At 37.6% G+C, this 23,647-nt stretch overlaps 7 non-coding genes across 7 annotated transcripts; all 7 read left to right on the plus strand.

Moving 5' to 3' along the window:
- The first annotated feature begins 8,592 nt into the window (after positions 1-8,592).
- On the plus strand, positions 8,593-8,665 carry TRNAK-CUU (transfer RNA lysine (anticodon CUU)). Its single transcript has one exon. It is a non-coding gene; the product is annotated as a tRNA-Lys (tRNA).
- Positions 8,666-11,303: 2,638 nt separating this feature from the next.
- TRNAK-CUU (transfer RNA lysine (anticodon CUU)) lies at positions 11,304-11,376 on the plus strand. Its single transcript has one exon. It is a non-coding gene; the product is annotated as a tRNA-Lys (tRNA).
- Positions 11,377-14,014: 2,638 nt separating this feature from the next.
- Positions 14,015-14,087, plus strand: TRNAK-CUU (transfer RNA lysine (anticodon CUU)). Its single transcript has one exon. It is a non-coding gene; the product is annotated as a tRNA-Lys (tRNA).
- A 1,892-nt stretch (positions 14,088-15,979) lies between these two features.
- On the plus strand, positions 15,980-16,052 carry TRNAK-CUU (transfer RNA lysine (anticodon CUU)). Its single transcript has one exon. It is a non-coding gene; the product is annotated as a tRNA-Lys (tRNA).
- A 1,892-nt stretch (positions 16,053-17,944) lies between these two features.
- On the plus strand, positions 17,945-18,017 carry TRNAK-CUU (transfer RNA lysine (anticodon CUU)). Its single transcript has one exon. It is a non-coding gene; the product is annotated as a tRNA-Lys (tRNA).
- A 1,892-nt stretch (positions 18,018-19,909) lies between these two features.
- Positions 19,910-19,982, plus strand: TRNAK-CUU (transfer RNA lysine (anticodon CUU)). The gene has a single exon. It is a non-coding gene; the product is annotated as a tRNA-Lys (tRNA).
- Positions 19,983-21,873: 1,891 nt separating this feature from the next.
- TRNAK-CUU (transfer RNA lysine (anticodon CUU)) lies at positions 21,874-21,946 on the plus strand. The gene has a single exon. It is a non-coding gene; the product is annotated as a tRNA-Lys (tRNA).
- Positions 21,947-23,647: the final 1,701 nt, after the last annotated feature.

Below are 23,647 nucleotides of genomic sequence, written 5' to 3' on the forward strand. Positions count from 1 at the left end.
AGTCTTATCTGAAGGACTCTATGACACTACTTAATTTTTTAAATGGATTTTACTGGGAACAAGACTTTTTACTTGTGACATGTGACGTTACCTCCCTATACACTATAATCCCGCATGAATTAGGTTGTAATGCCGTTAGATCCATGCTCTCTAACGAAAAAAGAGTTCCAGATACTCAAATTGATTTTATTATAGAAGGCATTGATATTATTTTAAACAATAACTATTTCTGGTTTTTTAACTCATTTTACCTTCAGAAGAGAGGCACAGCGATGGGGACCAGGTTCACTCCCAGCTATGCCAACCTCTTCATGGCGGACTGGGAATCCAGTGCCATTTGGGGGCAGCATAGGTGGGAGCAGAACCTGGTCACCTATTTTAGATACATTGATGACTTGTTTTTTTATATGGAGAGGTTCTGAGGACTCACTCAATGCTTTTATTTCACACCTCAACTCAAATAATAGAGGGATTGTTTTAACACACGAATATAGTAGAGATTTAATCAATTTTTTAGACCTAAGCATTTTTATTAAACAAGGGGTGGTACATACAAAAACATTTTTTAAAAAGGTATGTACCAACACAGCGATCGACCAGTCGAGCTGTCACTATAAACCATGGCTTGAGAGCGCCCCTAAAAGCCAATTTTTAAGAATGCGAAGGAATTGCTCTCTTATCAATGATTTTAACGAACAATCACTGCTTTTAAAAAATCAATTCATTGAGAAGAACTACTCACCCACAAAACTGGAGAACATTATAACAACAGTAAAAAGTAAACCTAGAGAAAATCTCTTAACCTATAAAGAAAAAGACTCCTCTAAAGCCCCTACTCTTCCCATAATTTTTAATTTTAACAATAAAAGCGGCTTTATCAAAAAAACGATTAAGAGACACTGGCATCTTTTAAAACAAGATGACCTCCTTAAAGAAATATTACCAATACAGCCCAAAATTGTTTTTAGAGGTGCACCAAATTTTAGATCAATTTTAACCAATAATTACACCAGAGAAGTAAAAGAAACACAATCTACTTTTTTAAACGGGATGACGGGTTTTTATAAGTGCAAACGCTGTGTCGTATGTAAAAGTACTAATCCCACTACCCAGTCCAAAATCACTAGTTTTAAATCAAATACAACTAATAAGAGTTATACTATTAGAGACTTTATTACATGTCATACCACTAATGTTATTTACCTATTGGAGTGCCCATGTGGCCTCCAATACGTTGGTATGACAACCAGATGCCTGAAAACAAGATTAGCAGAACACTGTCGCAATATAAAAAATGGATATGCTAATCATTCCGTATCAAAACATTTTGAAATACATAATCGGGACCCCAAACTTCTTAATTGCATGGGTATAAAAAAATGTAAAATTCCCTGGAGAGGGGGAAATCTTAAAAATATCTTAGGCAGAAACGAGATGGAATGGGTATTCAACCTACAGACCCTAGCCCCCAAAGGTTTAAATGCAGACTTTGATTTATTTAACTTTTTATAATTTTAAAATGGTTTAAAAATCTTTTAATAAATATGTGGTTTAATTCTTCTATTGTGGTCATTTGGGGGCTATCCTAGTCATAGTTGTCACCTACGGCATTATGGTCTGGGATACCCCCAATATGACCACCAAGCAGAATAGATATTCTTATCGATATTTTTATTTTCATTTTATTATTCAATTTCTACTTGTCTGTATATATATATATGCTTCTACATATGGTTTTAAGCAAGTGTTGCCCTCTAAGACATTTTATATTTATCTTATTTCCTATAATGGAACATTATGCTGCTAGTTCACCTTGCACTAATGTGATGAATACCACCTATGCTGCTATAGTACACATATCTAATACTAATAAGATTATCACCATATATACTGTTTATGCCTGTTAATACCCAGTTAATTCTTATATGTTATTCTTTTACTAACTTTATATATGGCTATTTATTGCTATCCAGCATTTTTACATGCATACTAATTTGTCTGCTGATATTATATATACCTAAGCTAGCTTTTTCTATATATATATCATTTATGCCTGTTAATACCAAGTTAATTTTTATATGTTACCCTTGTATTAATTTTAAATTTGGCTATCTGTTGCCATGCATCCTCTTGCCGACATTACATATTCCTAAGCTAGCTATTTCTATTTAAAAACCCATTTCGGGTTCTCTAACTACATCTCCCAAGCTCCTCAGCGGCGATCACATGACTCCTGCATCACACTGTCTTTGTGTGATGCGGACCATGTGACGCGCGCAAGCCCCGCCCAGGATGCTCATTGGATCTGAACTGACACATGGCCAGCGGACTACATCTCCCACAACCCCACACACTAGAGTGTAAATACAATCTAATATTATACAAGCTATATAGCTTCGTTTTCCATTTTTTTTCTGCCTATTATGTCTGGCACACACCAAACTTTTAGAATATACCTATTCTTAATAGTATTATAAGCTGTATCCTTCATATGTATTATGCCTAACTGTGATTGGCTAATGTTAATTGATGCTATGTTTGGCGCCGTTTTTAAAGTAACAGTGCACCTATATATATTTTATTCTTGCCAGGTTTTAAATGTTATTCCATTTTGATAAAACCCTTGAGGTGAAACGCGTTAATGGATTTTATTGTATACTTTTAATAATAAATTACGTTTGGCTTTATCTCTGTGCCATTCATATTTTTATTATATATATTTTTATCACTCCAATTTTATATTATCCTTTCCTGGCATTTTATATATCCTAAGGTGGGGATTATACCACCCACGCCATATCTCAAGTGCAGTGTCATCTGCACTGTATACTGTGAGTATATTTATTTTGTTTTGTATATACCACATCTTATCTTCAGAGAGCACTATCTGTTATATATTTTTCTCCCTTCTCCTGAGAATTGGACAGCACCAGTGGATCAGAATTTCCTGATATCCTACTAGCAGGGATTATACTGCAGAACGCCCATTCCACCTGAGCTGGTTATAGCTCATATAAATGTGAGTTTATTACATCTTTTATTCTTCATTTTCCACGTACCCCACAATCTGCACCATTGGTCCTTTTCCCTTTTATATTTTACATATCACGGGAGGATCCAAAGCATCATAAGAAGAGAGAACACCAGCGCAACATAGACATTTATCCTCCTTTTTATATTGACTTTTATATATATTTATATATATCCTATTTATATTTTTATTGGGACTTATTTTATTGTATCTCTTGGCGCAGCCTTTTCTCCCCTTTTTTCCTGTACATCCTTATCCCAGAGGGTTAGAGGGTGACCCTCTGTAAGGTTGCTGCCTCCTTTGTATATTATTAGCGCTAACCTACTCTACACTTTTTCTTGTACTGGGGCACCAGGTATGAGGTCTATAGGACAATCGTAGGAACGATGAGGCGGGAGCGTTTCAGCTTCTTTTTTACTGAAGACATCTGAAAAGTCGGAATAACAAGAAGGTATGGTTGGTTCTTTGGAGATTTGAAGAATAGGAATTTGCTGTAAACATTTTTCTTTACAATAATGTGAGTTAAAGGTGATAGAGAAAGGAGACCATGAAATTTGAGGGTTGTGGTTCCTTAACCAATTGATCCCTATTATAACGGGATAGAGAGGTGATGGAATAACATCAAATACTAGAAATTCAGTATGAATATGATTGGTGGTTACCTTTAGAGGGATGGTTTCATGAAGAATCGGTCCCGAGGAGATAAAGGAGCCGTCAATCACTTTAATAGGAACAGAAATGGCTTTTTGAACACAAGGAATTTTATTCTTTGTTACAAAGGTTGAATCGATGAATACTCCATGTGCACCAGAATCGATGAGAGCTTCAGTCACAATTCTCACCTTATCCCACTGTATTACAAGGGATACAGGTGTGAACGGAGGGGTCGATGTTGAGGGGAGTGCACTGAAGATCGCAGAGGTATAGGCTTGTCTACCGGCCTTTGTCCGTTTTAATAAGGGACAATCAGAGACCAGATGATCTTGAGAGGCACAATACATGCATAGGTTTAATTGACGTCTTCGGTTCTTTTCTGCAGGAGTGAGAGGACTTCTTATTACCCCTATTTCCATAGGTTCACTTGGTAAGGAAGTCTTTTCTGGAGCTTTTGAGGGAGTAAAAGGTCTTCGGTCTTTAGAATGAAAAAGGGCTTTTTCTGCCTTTCTTTCTCTTAATCTTCTGTCAATGCTGATTGATAAGTGAATTAGAGCGTTCAAAGTAGTAGGGAGTTCTGTTCTAGACAGTTCATCTTTTACAGCTTCAGACAAACCAATTCGAAATTGGTTGCGCAATGTGATGTCATTCCATTGCGTTTCTACAGCCCATCTTTTAAATTCAGCAATGTAATCTTCAACAGGTCTATTTCTTTGCTGTAGTGTTCTGATTGTTAAATCAGCTGTAGCTTGTTTGTTAGGATCTTCATAGAGAAGAGACATGGCTTCAAAAAATTAATCCAGTGAGTCTAAGATGGGGTCGTCGTTTTCCAGAAAGGAATGGGCCCATGACATAGGTTCACCTCTTAGAAAGGAAATAACCGAACAAACTTTAGTTCTTTCTGTAGGATAAGATCTAGGCTTCAAAGCAATTAATAGTTTGCAAGAGTTAAGGAACTCCCTGTATTTAGAACGATCTCCAGAGAACTTTTCTGGGTTACATACAGCAGGATCACTAGCCGAGTGCAGAACAGTATGAGGAGTATGAGTTTGTAGATCTCTGACATAAGTGAGAATTCTTTCATTGGTAACTTGCAGGTCTTGCACACCTTGGGCTAGTGTATCAACTCTTAGATTCAGCGTAGTTATAGTAGAATCGAAATCTGCTGGATCCATTACAAGGGCTGGATTATTCTGTCACGTCTAAACATTTGTTATGAAGGAACACAACTGCAGATTTCTTATAGTTGAATATTAATTATAAAAAGTAAAAGGTATTGACTTTAATTCCAATTTACATGTACTGTAGCTTTAAGTAATAAACGATAACTAAAGTCCACAATTATAGGCACTGTAGCTTTAAGTAGTAAACGATAACTGAAGTCCACAATTATAGGCACTGTAGCTTTAAGTAATAAACGATAACTGAAGTCCACAATTATAGGCACTGTAGCTTTAAGGAGTAAACGATAGTAATTTGCAGATACTGAATCAAATAAAGTCTCTTAGTAGAATTAACGGTTTAGGTGATAAGTAGTTACAATAGCTGTTCCATAACTTTAACTGAAGCAAGACTGATGCAGATAACTGATATGCAGTATGAGTTGAAGTTAGCTGTAACGGGGTTGGTTTTACCGAAGGACTTTGGAGACAGGTAATAACAGCTTTTAGATGCAACGCTTATCACATTGGTTTTACTTAGCTTCCGGCACATAGAACACTGGTTCCCGAGATCTCCTCAGAGACGGATGAAGAGTGTTAAGCTTTAGTCTTGGATGAGGAGAGGTGAAGGGAACTTTGCAGAGTCTTTCAGTCCGGTCTGGTAGCAGAGGCTTTCACAACGAAGTTGTACCGGTTGGTAGGTACGGAACGTAGTTTAATAATCCAGCGTCGATCAGCTGGTGCGGTCAGATTAAAAAGGCAGACCGTGTCATAAAGAGGTGTGGCTAGGCTCCGTGGAACCAGGAAGTAAGGGAATACCGTAATTAAGGCATGACACTATCATGGTGGGGTAGAATTAACACCTTAAGGTCCTATGTCCTCCCTAAATGGATATATATGTTCAGAATGTTGCCACTAACAATCCCTCCCCATGGATAAAAATGATAAAATCAACTTTTTCTAATTTTGTATGGAGAGGCAAAAAACCTAGAATAAAAATAGATACATTAAGCAATCACACAAGTAAAGGTGGACTAAGTTATCCAAACATAGAAAAATATTATGAGGCGGGGATAATTTATCATATAACACTATTACAGAAAGAATCCATATTTAAGGAGGGTTGGTTCTGGTTAGAGTCTGAAATGTGTCAAACCAAGAAGTTAGCTAACATAATATGGAATGACAAAATATGTGACTATTCTACTTCTCATGTGCTGAGACATTTACTACCTATGTGGGAAAAGTTAAAAAAGAAACTAGATATTAAAAACAAAATCTTTGGTTTCCAAAATATTGAACATCTAGAAAGAGAAATACCTAATATTTCTCTAAAAAAATGGAAAGAAGGAAATATCACTACAGTAGAAAACATATACATAGATGATAAGGTGAAATCTTTTAAAGTATTAAAAAAATGAAGCGTCTCTTTCGCCACAAGAAGTCTTTTCATATATAAGAATAAATAGCTACCTAAAAAAAATACAAATTTATGAACCAAGGGAATAGGTACAACGCAATTAAAACTATATTTGATAATGACGAAACAAGAAAACTATTCTCAAAAAGTATTAGAATATTAGATACTAAGGTAACAGAACATTACCCAACAGCAATAAAAAGCTGGGAGAAACTTTTACATATAAATATAGACATAGAAATATGGTATGGGGTGTTAGCTAAGGTAAACAAATATGTGCATAGCATACATTTACTGGAAACCCATTACAAGGTAATAAATAAATGGCACTGGGTACCTACAAGAATGTTAAGAATTTCAACAGAAAATGATCACCTATGTTGGAGATGTGGAGAATCAAGAGGAGATTATCTTCACATATGGTGGAAATGTAAAATAGTAACCCCCTTGTGGAGCTGGGTGAGAATTCTGTTACTTAAACTGGATAATATTAAAATAGAGACCAGCCCACATATGATGTTGCTTCACTTTAGGTGGCCTGCTTTAATCAAAAGAAAACAGATATTGACAACTCATTGTTTGATAGCGTCAAAAATAATTATAGCTAGAAACTGGAAAAAGACACAAGAATTCTCTAAAGCAAAGCTTATACAACAAATACAAATTCAGATAAGAATGGAAATGGGAGTAAACAAAAGTCGAAGTAACAGTAAAGAGAATAATTTTTGGCTTAACTGGTTAGAATTGTTGGAACAAGAGGAAAATAAAATTTTTTTTTCATAGAAACAGTTAAAAACACAACATATACTTCCATAAGATAGAGATGAGAAAATTGAATTCACCACTGTACCAAGACAATGTATGAGTGATTGATGAATGAATGTAGAAGAGATTTTTCTCCCCTGTCTCTACCCACCACTACCCCCCGCCCTCTGTCTCCCATAAATAGAGACATTGAATATTCAATGGTATCTGGTCCATGGATATGGAAACAGACTCGCATAGGATCAAAAAGTAGAACCCTAAAATAAAAGTGGTCGGGAATTTGGGGAAGAGAAGAGGTGAGCAAGCGAGGAGAGTAGGGAGAGGGAAGGGGAGAAGAGAGTGGAGGGGAAGGGACGATGGGGAAGGGAGAGAGAGGAAGAGAGATAGGGAGTACGGAAAGTAGTCAAATGAGATAGGGAGAGGAAATACTATATTGATGATGACTCTTTACCAAAGCCTTATACAATGATGTATTCGAAAAGTCTCTCGGCTGGTAATGTCTGAAAAAAAAAAAAAAAAAAAAAAGAAGGTAAATTTTATATCATACATTAAGATAGAGAGCTTTGCGAGTTCCCTCTTTCCCTCTGTCCACCCTTTGCTTCCGCAAAGCTCTCTCGGAATGCAGACTTGAAGACTTTTCATTACAGGGTGAATTATACTCTTAATCTCAGGGTCGTGGGTTCGAGACCCACGTTGGGCGAGATGTGTTAACAAATTGCTACCTTAGAATATAAGGAATTAAGTCATATTATTTCCATAAGAGCAATGAAGCCATTGTTTAAGAAGGCAACTTTATATGGTTCAGTGGAGCTAAATCTCACCTTCCGACATAAGCAACTAGGGTCTATGATCTCTTTCACCATCAGGCCAGGAGAAATGAAACAATCCAAAAGGGGTAGGTTTTCAATGCTAATCACATGTTACTGGACACAGTCTAACTGAATACAATCTAAATTAAACCCCACTGTCAGACAAGAGCTACTATGGCCCATCATTTCCTTCACCATTTCTAATTGTTTTACGACTCTAGAAATGCAGACTTGGAGACTTCTCGTTATGATCCAAAAAGGGGAGATTTTCAAATCTTATCACCTGGACAGAAACTAAGGGATTAAAATCAAAACTAGATCTCACTGTGGAACAAGAGCTACTATGGCCCATTATATCCTTCACTGTTTCTGATTGTTTTACGAGTCTAGGAATGCCAACCTGGAGACGTTTCATTACAGGGTGGATTGCTTGAATCTTATAGGGTAAAGTGATATGATTTTTCTCTTGTTTAAGAAGGTAAATTTTATATCATACATTAAGATAGAGAGCTTTGCGAGTTCCCTCTTTCCCTCTGTCCACCCTTTGCTTCAGCAAAGCTCTCTCGGAATGCAGACTTGAAGACTTTTCATTACAGGGTGAGTTCTATAGGGTAAAGTGATCTGATTTTTCTCTTGTTTAAGAAGGTAAATTTATATATTATATTAAATAGTTAAACCAAGATAGAGAGCTTTGCAAGCTCTCTCCATCCACCCTTTGCATCCGAAGTCAGAGCATAATGCATGTAGGAATCAGCCCGGCTAGCTCAGTCGGTAGAGCATGAGACTCTTAATCTCAGGGTCGTGGGTTCGAGCCCCACGTTGGGCGAGATATGTAATTTTATGTCTCCTTTATTGAAAAAAATAAAAAAAGAAGGAAGGTGCTTACGTTTGGCCTAGGGAATCATAAAAGTCACCATATATTAGAGCAGATTGTATATTTGAAAAACATAGAAGGTGAAGAAACAGGAGTGTAGTTCTTTGGAAAAGTGTGTCAAGCAATTTAATTGTTGTAAGACGATTGAGGAATTCTTACAAAACATTTTAGTAGAGGGAGATTTTCAAATCTAACCATAAACCAGTGGACACAACCTAGCAGGGGAACATGTTAACAAAATGCTACCTTAGAATATAAGGAATTAAGTCATATTATTTCCATAAGAGCAATGGAGCCATTGTTTAAGAATGCAACTTTATATGTTTCAGTCTAGCTAAATCTCACCTTCCAACATAAGCAACTAGGGTCTATGATCTCTTTCACCATCAGGCCAGGAGAAATGAAACAATCCAAAAGGGGTAGGTTTTCAATGCTAATCACATGTTACTGGACACAGTCTAACTGAATACAATCTAAATTAAACCCCACTGTCAGACAAGAGCTACTATGGCCCATCATTTCCTTCACCATTTCTAATTGTTTTACGACTCTAGAAATGCAGACTTGGAGACTTCTCGTTATGATCCAAAAAGGGGAGATTTTCAAATCTTATCACCTGGACAGAAACTAAGGGATTAAAATCAAAACTAGATCTCACTGTGGAACAAGAGCTATTATGGCCCATTATATCCTTCACTGTTTCTGATTGTTTTACGAGTCTAGGAATGCCAACCTGGAGACGTTTCATTACAGGGTGGATTGCTTGAATCTTATAGGGTAAAGTGATATGATTTTTCTCTTGTTTAAGAAGGTAAATTTTATATCATACATTAAGATAGAGAGCTTTGCGAGTTCCCTCTTTCCCTCTGTCCACCCTTTGCTTCCGCAAAGCTCTCTCGGAATGCAGACTTGAAGACTTTTCATTACAGGGTGAATTATACTCTTAATCTCAGGGTCGTGGGTTCGAGCCCCACGTTGGGCGAGATGTGTTAACAAATTGCTACCTTAGAATATAAGGAATTAAGTCATATTATTTCCATAAGAGCAATGAAGCCATTGTTTAAGAAGGCAACTTTATATGGTTCAGTGGAGCTAAATCTCACCTTCCAACATAAGCAACTAGGGTCTATGATCTCTTTCACCATCAGGCCAGGAGAAATGAAACAATCCAAAAGGGGTAGGTTTTCAATGCTAATCACATGTTACTGGACACAGTCTAACTGAATACAATCTAAATTAAACCCCACTGTCAGACAAGAGCTACTATGGCCCACCATTTCTAATTGTTTTACGACTCTAGAAATGCAGACTTGGAGACTTCTCGTTATGATCCAAAAAGGGGAGATTTTCTAATCTTATCACCTGGACAGAAACTAAGGGATTAAAATCAAAACTAGATCTCACTGTGGAACAAGAGCTACTATGGCCCATTATATCCTTCACTGTTTCTGATTGTTTTACGAGTCTAGGAATGCCAACCTGGAGACGTTTCATTACAGGTTGGATTGCTTGAATCTTATAGGGTAAAGTGATATGATTTTTCTCTTGTTTAAGAAGGTAAATTTTATATCATACATTAAGATAGAGAGCTTTGCGAGTTCCCTCTTTCCCTCTGTCCACCCTTTGCTTCCGCAAAGCTCTCTCGGAATGCAGACTTGAAGACTTTTCATTACAGGGTGAATTATACTCTTAATCTCAGGGTCGTGGGTTCGAGACCCACGTTGGGCGAGATGTGTTAACAAATTGCTACCTTAGAATATAAGGAATTAAGTCATATTATTTCCATAAGAGCAATGAAGCCATTGTTTAAGAAGGCAACTTTATATGGTTCAGTGGAGCTAAATCTCACCTTCCGACATAAGCAACTAGGGTCTATGATCTCTTTCACCATCAGGCCAGGAGAAATGAAACAATCCAAAAGGGGTAGGTTTTCAATGCTAATCACATGTTACTGGACACAGTCTAACTGAATACAATCTAAATTAAACCCCACTGTCAGACAAGAGCTACTATGGCCCATCATTTCCTTCACCATTTCTAATTGTTTTACGACTCTAGAAATGCAGACTTGGAGACTTCTCGTTATGATCCAAAAAGGGGAGATTTTCAAATCTTATCACCTGGACAGAAACTAAGGGATTAAAATCAAAACTAGATCTCACTGTGGAACAAGAGCTACTATGGCCCATTATATCCTTCACTGTTTCTGATTGTTTTACGAGTCTAGGAATGCCAACCTGGAGACGTTTCATTACAGGGTGGATTGCTTGAATCTTATAGGGTAAAGTGATATGATTTTTCTCTTGTTTAAGAAGGTAAATTTTATATCATACATTAAGATAGAGAGCTTTGCGAGTTCCCTCTTTCCCTCTGTCCACCCTTTGCTTCCGCAAAGCTCTCTCGGAATGCAGACTTGAAGACTTTTCATTACAGGGTGAGTTCTATAGGGTAAAGTGATCTGATTTTTCTCTTGTTTAAGAAGGTAAATTTATATATTATATTAAATAGTTAAACCAAGATAGAGAGCTTTGCAAGCTCTCTCCATCCACCCTTTGCATCCGAAGTCAGAGCATAATGCATGTAGGAATCAGCCCGGCTAGCTCAGTCGGTAGAGCATGAGACTCTTAATCTCAGGGTCGTGGGTTCGAGCCCCACGTTGGGCGAGATATGTAATTTTATGTCTCCTTTATTGAAAAAAATAAAAAAAGAAGGAAGGTGCTTACGTTTGGCCTAGGGAATCATAAAAGTCACCATATATTAGAGCAGATTGTATATTTGAAAAACATAGAAGGTGAAGAAACAGGAGTGTAGTTCTTTGGAAAAGTGTGTCAAGCAATTTAATTGTTGTAAGACGATTGAGGAATTCTTACAAAACATTTTAGTAGAGGGAGATTTTCAAATCTAACCATAAACCAGTGGACACAACCTAGCAGGGGAACATGTTAACAAAATGCTACCTTAGAATATAAGGAATTAAGTCATATTATTTCCATAAGAGCAATGGAGCCATTGTTTAAGAATGCAACTTTATATGTTTCAGTCTAGCTAAATCTCACCTTCCAACATAAGCAACTAGGGTCTATGATCTCTTTCACCATCAGGCCAGGAGAAATGAAACAATCCAAAAGGGGTAGGTTTTCAATGCTAATCACATGTTACTGGACACAGTCTAACTGAATACAATCTAAATTAAACCCCACTGTCAGACAAGAGCTACTATGGCCCATCATTTCCTTCACCATTTCTAATTGTTTTACGACTCTAGAAATGCAGACTTGGAGACTTCTCGTTATGATCCAAAAAGGGGAGATTTTCAAATCTTATCACCTGGACAGAAACTAAGGGATTAAAATCAAAACTAGATCTCACTGTGGAACAAGAGCTATTATGGCCCATTATATCCTTCACTGTTTCTGATTGTTTTACGAGTCTAGGAATGCCAACCTGGAGACGTTTCATTACAGGGTGGATTGCTTGAATCTTATAGGGTAAAGTGATATGATTTTTCTCTTGTTTAAGAAGGTAAATTTTATATCATACATTAAGATAGAGAGCTTTGCGAGTTCCCTCTTTCCCTCTGTCCACCCTTTGCTTCCGCAAAGCTCTCTCGGAATGCAGACTTGAAGACTTTTCATTACAGGGTGAATTATACTCTTAATCTCAGGGTCGTGGGTTCGAGCCCCACGTTGGGCGAGATGTGTTAACAAATTGCTACCTTAGAATATAAGGAATTAAGTCATATTATTTCCATAAGAGCAATGAAGCCATTGTTTAAGAAGGCAACTTTATATGGTTCAGTGGAGCTAAATCTCACCTTCCAACATAAGCAACTAGGGTCTATGATCTCTTTCACCATCAGGCCAGGAGAAATGAAACAATCCAAAAGGGGTAGGTTTTCAATGCTAATCACATGTTACTGGACACAGTCTAACTGAATACAATCTAAATTAAACCCCACTGTCAGACAAGAGCTACTATGGCCCACCATTTCTAATTGTTTTACGACTCTAGAAATGCAGACTTGGAGACTTCTCGTTATGATCCAAAAAGGGGAGATTTTCTAATCTTATCACCTGGACAGAAACTAAGGGATTAAAATCAAAACTAGATCTCACTGTGGAACAAGAGCTACTATGGCCCATTATATCCTTCACTGTTTCTGATTGTTTTACGAGTCTAGGAATGCCAACCTGGAGACGTTTCATTACAGGTTGGATTGCTTGAATCTTATAGGGTAAAGTGATATGATTTTTCTCTTGTTTAAGAAGGTAAATTTTATATCATACATTAAGATAGAGAGCTTTGCGAGTTCCCTCTTTCCCTCTGTCCACCCTTTGCTTCCGCAAAGCTCTCTCGGAATGCAGACTTGAAGACTTTTCATTACAGGGTGAATTATACTCTTAATCTCAGGGTCGTGGGTTCGAGACCCACGTTGGGCGAGATGTGTTAACAAATTGCTACCTTAGAATATAAGGAATTAAGTCATATTATTTCCATAAGAGCAATGAAGCCATTGTTTAAGAAGGCAACTTTATATGGTTCAGTGGAGCTAAATCTCACCTTCCGACATAAGCAACTAGGGTCTATGATCTCTTTCACCATCAGGCCAGGAGAAATGAAACAATCCAAAAGGGGTAGGTTTTCAATGCTAATCACATGTTACTGGACACAGTCTAACTGAATACAATCTAAATTAAACCCCACTGTCAGACAAGAGCTACTATGGCCCATTATTTCCTTCACCATTTCTAATTGTTTTACGACTCTAGAAATGCAGACTTGGAGACTTCTCGTTATGATCCAAAAAGGGGAGATTTTCAAATCTTATCACCTGGACAGAAACTAAGGGATTAAAATCAAAACTAGATCTCACTGTGGAACAAGAGCTACTATGGCCCATTATATCCTTCACTGTTTCTGATTGTTTTACGAGTCTAGGAATGCCAACCTGGAGACGTTTCATTACAGGGTGGATTGCTTGAATCTTATAGGGTAAAGTGATATGATTTTTCTCTTGTTTAAGAAGGTAAATTTTATATCATACATTAAGATAGAGAGCTTTGCGAGTTCCCTCTTTCCCTCTGTCCACCCTTTGCTTCCGCAAAGCTCTCTCGGAATGCAGACTTGAAGACTTTTCATTACAGGGTGAGTTCTATAGGGTAAAGTGATCTGATTTTTCTCTTGTTTAAGAAAGTAAATTTATATATTATATTAAATAGTTAAACCAAGATAGAGAGCTTTGCAAGCTCTCTCCATCCACCCTTTGCATCCGAAGTCAGAGCATAATGCATGTAGGAATCAGCCCGGCTAGCTCAGTCGGTAGAGCATGAGACTCTTAATCTCAGGGTCGTGGGTTCGAGCCCCACGTTGGGCGAGATATGTAATTTTATGTCTCCTTTATTGAAAAAAATAAAAAAAGAAGGAAGGTGCTTACGTTTGGCCTAGGGAATCATAAAAGTCACCATATATTAGAGCAGATTGTATATTTGAAAAACATAGAAGGTGAAGAAACAGGAGTGTAGTTCTTTGGAAAAGTGTGTCAAGCAATTTAATTGTTGTAAGACGATTGAGGAATTCTTACAAAACATTTTAGTAGAGGGAGATTTTCAAATCTAACCATAAACCAGTGGACACAACCTAGCAGGGGAACATGTTAACAAAATGCTACCTTAGAATATAAGGAATTAAGTCATATTATTTCCATAAGAGCAATGAAGCCATTGTTTAAGAATGCAACTTTATATGTTTCAGTCTAGCTAAATCTCACCTTCCAACATAAGCAACTAGGGTCTATGATCTCTTTCACCATCAGGCCAGGAGAAATGAAACAATCCAAAAGGGGTAGGTTTTCAATGCTAATCACATGTTACTGGACACAGTCTAACTGAATACAATCTAAATTAAACCCCACTGTCAGACAAGAGCTACTATGGCCCATCATTTCCTTCACCATTTCTAATTGTTTTACGACTCTAGAAATGCAGACTTGGAGACTTCTCGTTATGATCCAAAAAGGGGAGATTTTCAAATCTTATCACCTGGACAGAAACTAAGGGATTAAAATCAAAACTAGATCTCACTGTGGAACAAGAGCTACTATGGCCCATTATATCCTTCACTGTTTCTGATTGTTTTACGAGTCTAGGAATGCCAACCTGGAGACGTTTCATTACAGGTTGGATTGCTTGAATCTTATAGGGTAAAGTGATATGATTTTTCTCTTGTTTAAGAAGGTAAATTTTATATCATACATTAAGATAGAGAGCTTTGCGAGTTCCCTCTTTCCCTCTGTCCACCCTTTGCTTCCGCAAAGCTCTCTCGGAATGCAGACTTGAAGACTTTTCATTACAGGGTGAATTATACTCTTAATCTCAGGGTCGTGGGTTCGAGACCCACGTTGGGCGAGATGTGTTAACAAATTGCTACCTTAGAATATAAGGAATTAAGTCATATTATTTCCATAAGAGCAATGAAGCCATTGTTTAAGAAGGCAACTTTATATGGTTCAGTGGAGCTAAATCTCACCTTCCGACATAAGCAACTAGGGTCTATGATCTCTTTCACCATCAGGCCAGGAGAAATGAAACAATCCAAAAGGGGTAGGTTTTCAATGCTAATCACATGTTACTGGACACAGTCTAACTGAATACAATCTAAATTAAACCCCACTGTCAGACAAGAGCTACTATGGCCCATCATTTCCTTCACCATTTCTAATTGTTTTACGACTCTAGAAATGCAGACTTGGAGACTTCTCGTTATGATCCAAAAAGGGGAGATTTTCAAATCTTATCACCTGGACAGAAACTAAGGGATTAAAATCAAAACTAGATCTCACTGTGGAACAAGAGCTACTATGGCCCATTATATCCTTCACTGTTTCTGATTGTTTTACGAGTCTAGGAATGCCAACCTGGAGACGTTTCATTACAGGTTGGATTGCTTGAATCTTATAGGGTAAAGTGATATGATTTTTCTCTTGTTTAAGAAGGTAAATTTTATATCATACATTAAGATAGAGAGCTTTGCGAGTTCCCTCTTTCCCTCTGTCCACCCTTTGCTTCCGCAAAGCTCTCTCGGAATGCAGACTTGAAGACTTTTCATTACAGGGTGAGTTCTATAGGGTAAAGTGATCTGATTTTTCTCTTGTTTAAGAAAGTAAATTTATATATTATATTAAATAGTTAAACCAAGATAGAGAGCTTTGCAAGCTCTCTCCATCCACCCTTTGCATCCGAAGTCAGAGCATAATGCATGTAGGAATCAGCCCGGCTAGCTCAGTCGGTAGAGCATGAGACTCTTAATCTCAGGGTCGTGGGTTCGAGCCCCACGTTGGGCGAGATATGTAATTTTATGTCTCCTTTATTGAAAAAAATAAAAAAAGAAGGAAGGTGCTTACGTTTGGCCTAGGGAATCATAAAAGTCACCATATATTAGAGCAGATTGTATATTTGAAAAACATAGAAGGTGAAGAAACAGGAGTGTAGTTCTTTGGAAAAGTGTGTCAAGCAATTTAATTGTTGTAAGACGATTGAGGAATTCTTACAAAACATTTTAGTAGAGGGAGATTTTCAAATCTAACCATAAACCAGTGGACACAACCTAGCAGGGGAACATGTTAACAAAATGCTACCTTAGAATATAAGGAATTAAGTCATATTATTTCCATAAGAGCAATGAAGCCATTGTTTAAGAATGCAACTTTATATGTTTCAGTCTAGCTAAATCTCACCTTCCAACATAAGCAACTAGGGTCTATGATCTCTTTCACCATCAGGCCAGGAGAAATGAAACAATCCAAAAGGGGTAGGTTTTCAATGCTAATCACATGTTACTGGACACAGTCTAACTGAATACAATCTAAATTAAACCCCACTGTCAGACAAGAGCTACTATGGCCCATCATTTCCTTCACCATTTCTAATTGTTTTACGACTCTAGAAATGCAGACTTGGAGACTTCTCGTTATGATCCAAAAAGGGGAGATTTTCAAATCTTATCACCTGGACAGAAACTAAGGGATTAAAATCAAAACTAGATCTCACTGTGGAACAAGAGCTACTATGGCCCATTATATCCTTCACTGTTTCTGATTGTTTTACGAGTCTAGGAATGCCAACCTGGAGACGTTTCATTACAGGTTGGATTGCTTGAATCTTATAGGGTAAAGTGATATGATTTTTCTCTTGTTTAAGAAGGTAAATTTTATATCATACATTAAGATAGAGAGCTTTGCGAGTTCCCTCTTTCCCTCTGTCCACCCTTTGCTTCCGCAAAGCTCTCTCGGAATGCAGACTTGAAGACTTTTCATTACAGGGTGAATTATACTCTTAATCTCAGGGTCGTGGGTTCGAGACCCACGTTGGGCGAGATGTGTTAACAAATTGCTACCTTAGAATATAAGGAATTAAGTCATATTATTTCCATAAGAGCAATGGAGCCATTGTTTAAGAAGGCAACTTTATATGGTTCAGTGGAGCTAAATCTCACCTTCCGACATAAGCAACTAGGGTCTATGATCTCTTTCACCATCAGGCCAGGAGAAATGAAACAATCCAAAAGGGGTAGGTTTTCAATGCTAATCACATGTTACTGGACACAGTCTAACTGAATACAATCTAAATTAAACCCCACTGTCAGACAAGAGCTACTATGGCCCATCATTTCCTTCACCATTTCTAATTGTTTTACGACTCTAGAAATGCAGACTTGGAGACTTCTCGTTATGATCCAAAAAGGGGAGATTTTCAAATCTTATCACCTGGACAGAAACTAAGGGATTAAAATCAAAACTAGATCTCACTGTGGAACAAGAGCTACTATGGCCCATTATATCCTTCACTGTTTCTGATTGTTTTACGAGTCTAGGAATGCCAACCTGGAGACGTTTCATTACAGGGTGGATTGCTTGAATCTTATAGGGTAAAGTGATATGATTTTTCTCTTGTTTAAGAAGGTAAATTTTATATCATACATTAAGATAGAGAGCTTTGCGAGTTCCCTCTTTCCCTCTGTCCACCCTTTGCTTCCGCAAAGCTCTCTCGGAATGCAGACTTGAAGACTTTTCATTACAGGGTGAGTTCTATAGGGTAAAGTGATCTGATTTTTCTCTTGTTTAAGAAGGTAAATTTATATATTATATTAAATAGTTAAACCAAGATAGAGAGCTTTGCAAGCTCTCTCCATCCACCCTTTGCATCCGAAGTCAGAGCATAATGCATGTAGGAATCAGCCCGGCTAGCTCAGTCGGTAGAGCATGAGACTCTTAATCTCAGGGTCGTGGGTTCGAGCCCCACGTTGGGCGAGATATGTAATTTTATGTCTCCTTTATTGAAAAAAATAAAAAAAGAAGGAAGGTGCTTACGTTTGGCCTAGGGAATCATAAAAGTCACCATATATTAGAGCAGATTGTATATTTGAAAAACATAGAAGGTGAAGAAACAGGAGTGTAGTTCTTTGGAAAAGTGTGTCAAGCAATTTAATTGTTGTAAGACGATTGAGGAATTCTTACAAAACATTTTAGTAGAGGGAGATTTTCAAATCTAACCATAAACCAGTGGACACAACCTAGCAGGGGAACATGTTAACAAAATGCTACCTTAGAATATAAGGAATTAAGTCATATTATTTCCATAAGAGCAATGAAGCCATTGTTTAAGAATGCAACTTTATATGTTTCAGTCTAGCTAAATCTCACCTTCCAACATAAGCAACTAGGGTCTATGATCTCTTTCACCATCAGGCCAGGAGAAATGAAACAATCCAAAAGGGGTAGGTTTTCAATGCTAATCACATGTTACTGGACACAGTCTAACTGAATACAATCTAAATTAAACCCCACTGTCAGACAAGAGCTACTATGGCCCATCATTTCCTTCACCATTTCTAATTGTTTTACGACTCTAGAAATGCAGACTTGGAGACTTCTCGTTATGATCCAAAAAGGGGAGATTTTCAAATCTTATCACCTGGACAGAAACTAAGGGATTAAAATCAAAACTAGATCTCACTGTGGAACAAGAGCTACTATGGCCCATTATATCCTTCACTGTTTCTGATTGTTTTACGAGTCTAGGAATGCCAACCTGGAGACGTTTCATTACAGGTTGGATTGCTTGAATCTTATAGGGTAAAGTGATATGATTTTTCTCTTGTTTAAGAAGGTAAATTTTATATCATACATTAAGATAGAGAGCTTTGCGAGTTCCCTCTTTCCCTCTGTCCACCCTTTGCTTCCGCAAAGCTCTCTCGGAATGCAGACTTGAAGACTTTTCATTACAGGGTGAATTATACTCTTAATCTCAGGGTCGTGGGTTCGAGACCCACGTTGGGCGAGATGTGTTAACAAATTGCTACCTTAGAATATAAGGAATTAAGTCATATTATTTCCATAAGAGCAATGAAGCCATTGTTTAAGAAGGCAACTTTATATGGTTCAGTGGAGCTAAATCTCACCTTCCGACATAAGCAACTAGGGTCTATGATCTCTTTCACCATCAGGCCAGGAGAAATGAAACAATCCAAAAGGGGTAGGTTTTCAATGCTAATCACATGTTACTGGACACAGTCTAACTGAATACAATCTAAATTAAACCCCACTGTCAGACAAGAGCTACTATGGCCCATCATTTCCTTCACCATTTCTAATTGTTTTACGACTCTAGAAATGCAGACTTGGAGACTTCTCGTTATGATCCAAAAAGGGGAGATTTTCAAATCTTATCACCTGGACAGAAACTAAGGGATTAAAATCAAAACTAGATCTCACTGTGGAACAAGAGCTACTATGGCCCATTATATCCTTCACTGTTTCTGATTGTTTTACGAGTCTAGGAATGCCAACCTGGAGACGTTTCATTACAGGGTGGATTGCTTGAATCTTATAGGGTAAAGTGATATGATTTTTCTCTTGTTTAAGAAGGTAAATTTTATATCATACATTAAGATAGAGAGCTTTGCGAGTTCCCTCTTTCCCTCTGTCCACCCTTTGCTTCCGCAAAGCTCTCTCGGAATGCAGACTTGAAGACTTTTCATTACAGGGTGAGTTCTATAGGGTAAAGTGATCTGATTTTTCTCTTGTTTAAGAAGGTAAATTTATATATTATATTAAATAGTTAAACCAAGATAGAGAGCTTTGCAAGCTCTCTCCATCCACCCTTTGCATCCGAAGTCAGAGCATAATGCATGTAGGAATCAGCCCGGCTAGCTCAGTCGGTAGAGCATGAGACTCTTAATCTCAGGGTCGTGGGTTCGAGCCCCACGTTGGGCGAGATATGTAATTTTATGTCTCCTTTATTGAAAAAAATAAAAAAAGAAGGAAGGTGTTTACGTTTGGCCTAGGGAATCATAAAAGTCACCATATATTAGAGCAGATTGTATATTTGAAAAACATAGAAGGTGAAGAAACAGGAGTGTAGTTCTTTGGAAAAGTGTGTCAAGCAATTTAATTGTTGTAAGACGATTGAGGAATTCTTACAAAACATTTTAGTAGAGGGAGATTTTCAAATCTAACCATAAACCAGTGGACACAACCTAGCAGGGGAACATGTTAACAAAATGCTACCTTAGAATATAAGGAATTAAGTCATATTATTTCCATAAGAGCAATGAAGCCATTGTTTAAGAATGCAACTTTATATGTTTCAGTCTAGCTAAATCTCACCTTCCAACATAAGCAACTAGGGTCTATGATCTCTTTCACCATCAGGCCAGGAGAAATGAAACAATCCAAAAGGGGTAGGTTTTCAATGCTAATCACATGTTACTGGACACAGTCTAACTGAATACAATCTAAATTAAACCCCACTGTCAGACAAGAGCTACTATGGCCCATCATTTCCTTCACCATTTCTAATTGTTTTACGACTCTAGAAATGCAGACTTGGAGACTTCTCGTTATGATCCAAAAAGGGGAGATTTTCAAATCTTATCACCTGGACAGAAACTAAGGGATTAAAATCAAAACTAGATCTCACTGTGGAACAAGAGCTACTATGGCCCATTATATCCTTCACTGTTTCTGATTGTTTTACGAGTCTAGGAATGCCAACCTGGAGACGTTTCATTACAGGTTGGATTGCTTGAATCTTATAGGGTAAAGTGATATGATTTTTCTCTTGTTTAAGAAGGTAAATTTTATATCATACATTAAGATAGAGAGCTTTGCGAGTTCCCTCTTTCCCTCTGTCCACCCTTTGCTTCCGCAAAGCCCTCTGGAATGCAGACTTGAAAACTTTTCATTACAGGGTGAATTATACTCTTAATCTCAGGGTCGTGGGTTCGAGCCCCACGTTGGGCGAGATGTGTTAACAAATTGCTACCTTAGAATATAAGGAATTAAGTCATATTATTTCCATAAGAGCAATGAAGCCATTGTTTAAGAAGGCAACTTTATATGGTTAAGTGGAGCTAAATCTCACCTTCCAACATAAGCAACTAGGGTCTATGATCTCTTTCACCATCAGGCCAGGAGAAATGAAACAATCCAAAAGGGGTAGGTTTTCAATGCTAATCACATGTTACTGGACACAGTCTAACTGAATACAATCTAAATTAAACCCCACTGTCAGACAAGAGCTACTATGGCCCATCATTTCCTTCACCATTTCTAATTGTTTTACGACTCTAGAAATGCAGACTTGGAGACTTCTCGTTATGATCCAAAAAGGGGAGATTTTCAAATCTTATCACCTGGACAGAAACTAAGAGATTAAAATCAAAACTAGATCTCACTGTGGAACAAGAGCTACTATGGCCCATTATATCCTTCACTGTTTCTGATTGTTTTACGAGTCTAGGAATGCCAACCTGGAGACGTTTCATTACAGGGTGGATTGCTTGAATCTTATAGGGTAAAGTGATATGATTTTTCTCTTGTTTAAGAAGGTAAATTTTATATCATACATTAAGATAGAGAGCTTTGCGAGTTCCCTCTTTCCCTCTGTCCACCCTTTGCTTCCGCAAAGCTCTCTCGGAATGCAGACTTGAAGACTTTTCATTACAGGGTGAGTTCTATAGGGTAAAGTGATCTGATTTTTCTCTTGTTTAAGAAGGTAAATTTATATATTATATTAAATAGTTAAACCAAGATAGAGAGCTTTGCAAGCTCTCTCCATCCACCCTTTGCATCCGAAGTCAGAGCATAATGCATGTAGGAATCAGCCCGGCTAGCTCAGTCGGTAGAGCATGAGACTCTTAATCTCAGGGTCGTGGGTTCGAGCCCCACGTTGGGCGAGATATGTAATTTTATGTCTCCTTTATTGAAAAAAATAAAAAAAGAAGGAAGGTGCTTACGTTTGGCCTAGGGAATCATAAAAGTCACCATATATTAGAGCAGATTGTATATTTGAAAAACATAGAAGGTGAAGAAACAGGAGTGTAGTTCTTTGGAAAAGTGTGTCAAGCAATTTAATTGTTGTAAGACGATTGAGGAATTCTTACAAAACATTTTAGTAGAGGGAGATTTTCAAATCTAACCATAAACCAGTGGACACAACCTAGCAGGGGAACATGTTAACAAAATGCTACCTTAGAATATAAGGAATTAAGTCATATTATTTCCATAAGAGCAATGAAGCCATTGTTTAAGAATGCAACTTTATATGTTTCAGTCTAGCTAAATCTCACCTTCCAACATAAGCAACTAGGGTCTATGATCTCTTTCACCATCAGGCCAGGAGAAATGAAACAATCCAAAAGGGGTAGGTTTTCAATGCTAATCACATGTTACTGGACACAGTCTAACTGAATACAATCTAAATTAAACCCCACTGTCAGACAAGAGCTACTATGGCCCATCATTTCCTTCACCATTTCTAATTGTTTTACGACTCTAGAAATGCAGACTTGGAGACTTCTCGTTATGATCCAAAAAGGGGAGATTTTCAAATCTTATCACCTGGACAGAAACTAAGGGATTAAAATCAAAACTAGATCTCACTGTGGAACAAGAGCTACTATGGCCCATTATATCCTTCACTGTTTCTGATTGTTTTACGAGTCTAGGAATGCCAACCTGGAGACGTTTCATTACAGGTTGGATTGCTTGAATCTTATAGGGTAAAGTGATATGATTTTTCTCTTGTTTAAGAAGGTAAATTTTATATCATACATTAAGATAGAGAGCTTTGCGAGTTCCCTCTTTCCCTCTGTCCACCCTTTGCTTCCGCAAAGCTCTCTCGGAATGCAGACTTGAAGACTTTTCATTACAGGGTGAATTATACTCTTAATCTCAGGGTCGTGGGTTCGAGACCCACGTTGGGCGAGATGTGTTAACAAATTGCTACCTTAGAATATAAGGAATTAAGTCATATTATTTCCATAAGAGCAATGAAGCCATTGTTTAAGAAGGCAACTTTATATGGTTCAGTGGAGCTAAATCTCACCTTCCGACATAAGCAACTAGGGTCTATGATCTCTTTCACCATCAGGCCAGGAGAAATGAAACAATCCAAAAGGGGTAGGTTTTCAATGCTAATCACATGTTACTGGACACAGTCTAACTGAATACAATCTAAATTAAACCCCACTGTCAGACAAGAGCTACTATGGCCCATCATTTCCTTCACCATTTCTAATTGTTTTACGACTCTAGAAATGCAGACTTGGAGACTTCTCGTTATGATCCAAAAAGGGGAGATTTTCAAATCTTATCACCTGGACAGAAACTAAGGGATTAAAATCAAAACTAGATCTCACTGTGGAACAAGAGCTACTATGGCCCATTATATCCTTCACTGTTTCTGATTGTTTTACGAGTCTAGGAATGCCAACCTGGAGACGTTTCATTACAGGGTGGATTGCTTGAATCTTATAGGGTAAAGTGATATGATTTTTCTCTTGTTTAAGAAGGTAAATTTTATATCATACATTAAGATAGAGAGCTTTGCGAGTTCCCTCTTTCCCTCTGTCCACCCTTTGCTTCCGCAAAGCTCT

Source organism: Pelobates fuscus, chromosome 2 (genome assembly GCF_036172605.1).
Source record: "Pelobates fuscus isolate aPelFus1 chromosome 2, aPelFus1.pri, whole genome shotgun sequence".
In the NCBI taxonomy this organism is placed as follows: Eukaryota; Metazoa; Chordata; class Amphibia; order Anura; family Pelobatidae; genus Pelobates; species Pelobates fuscus.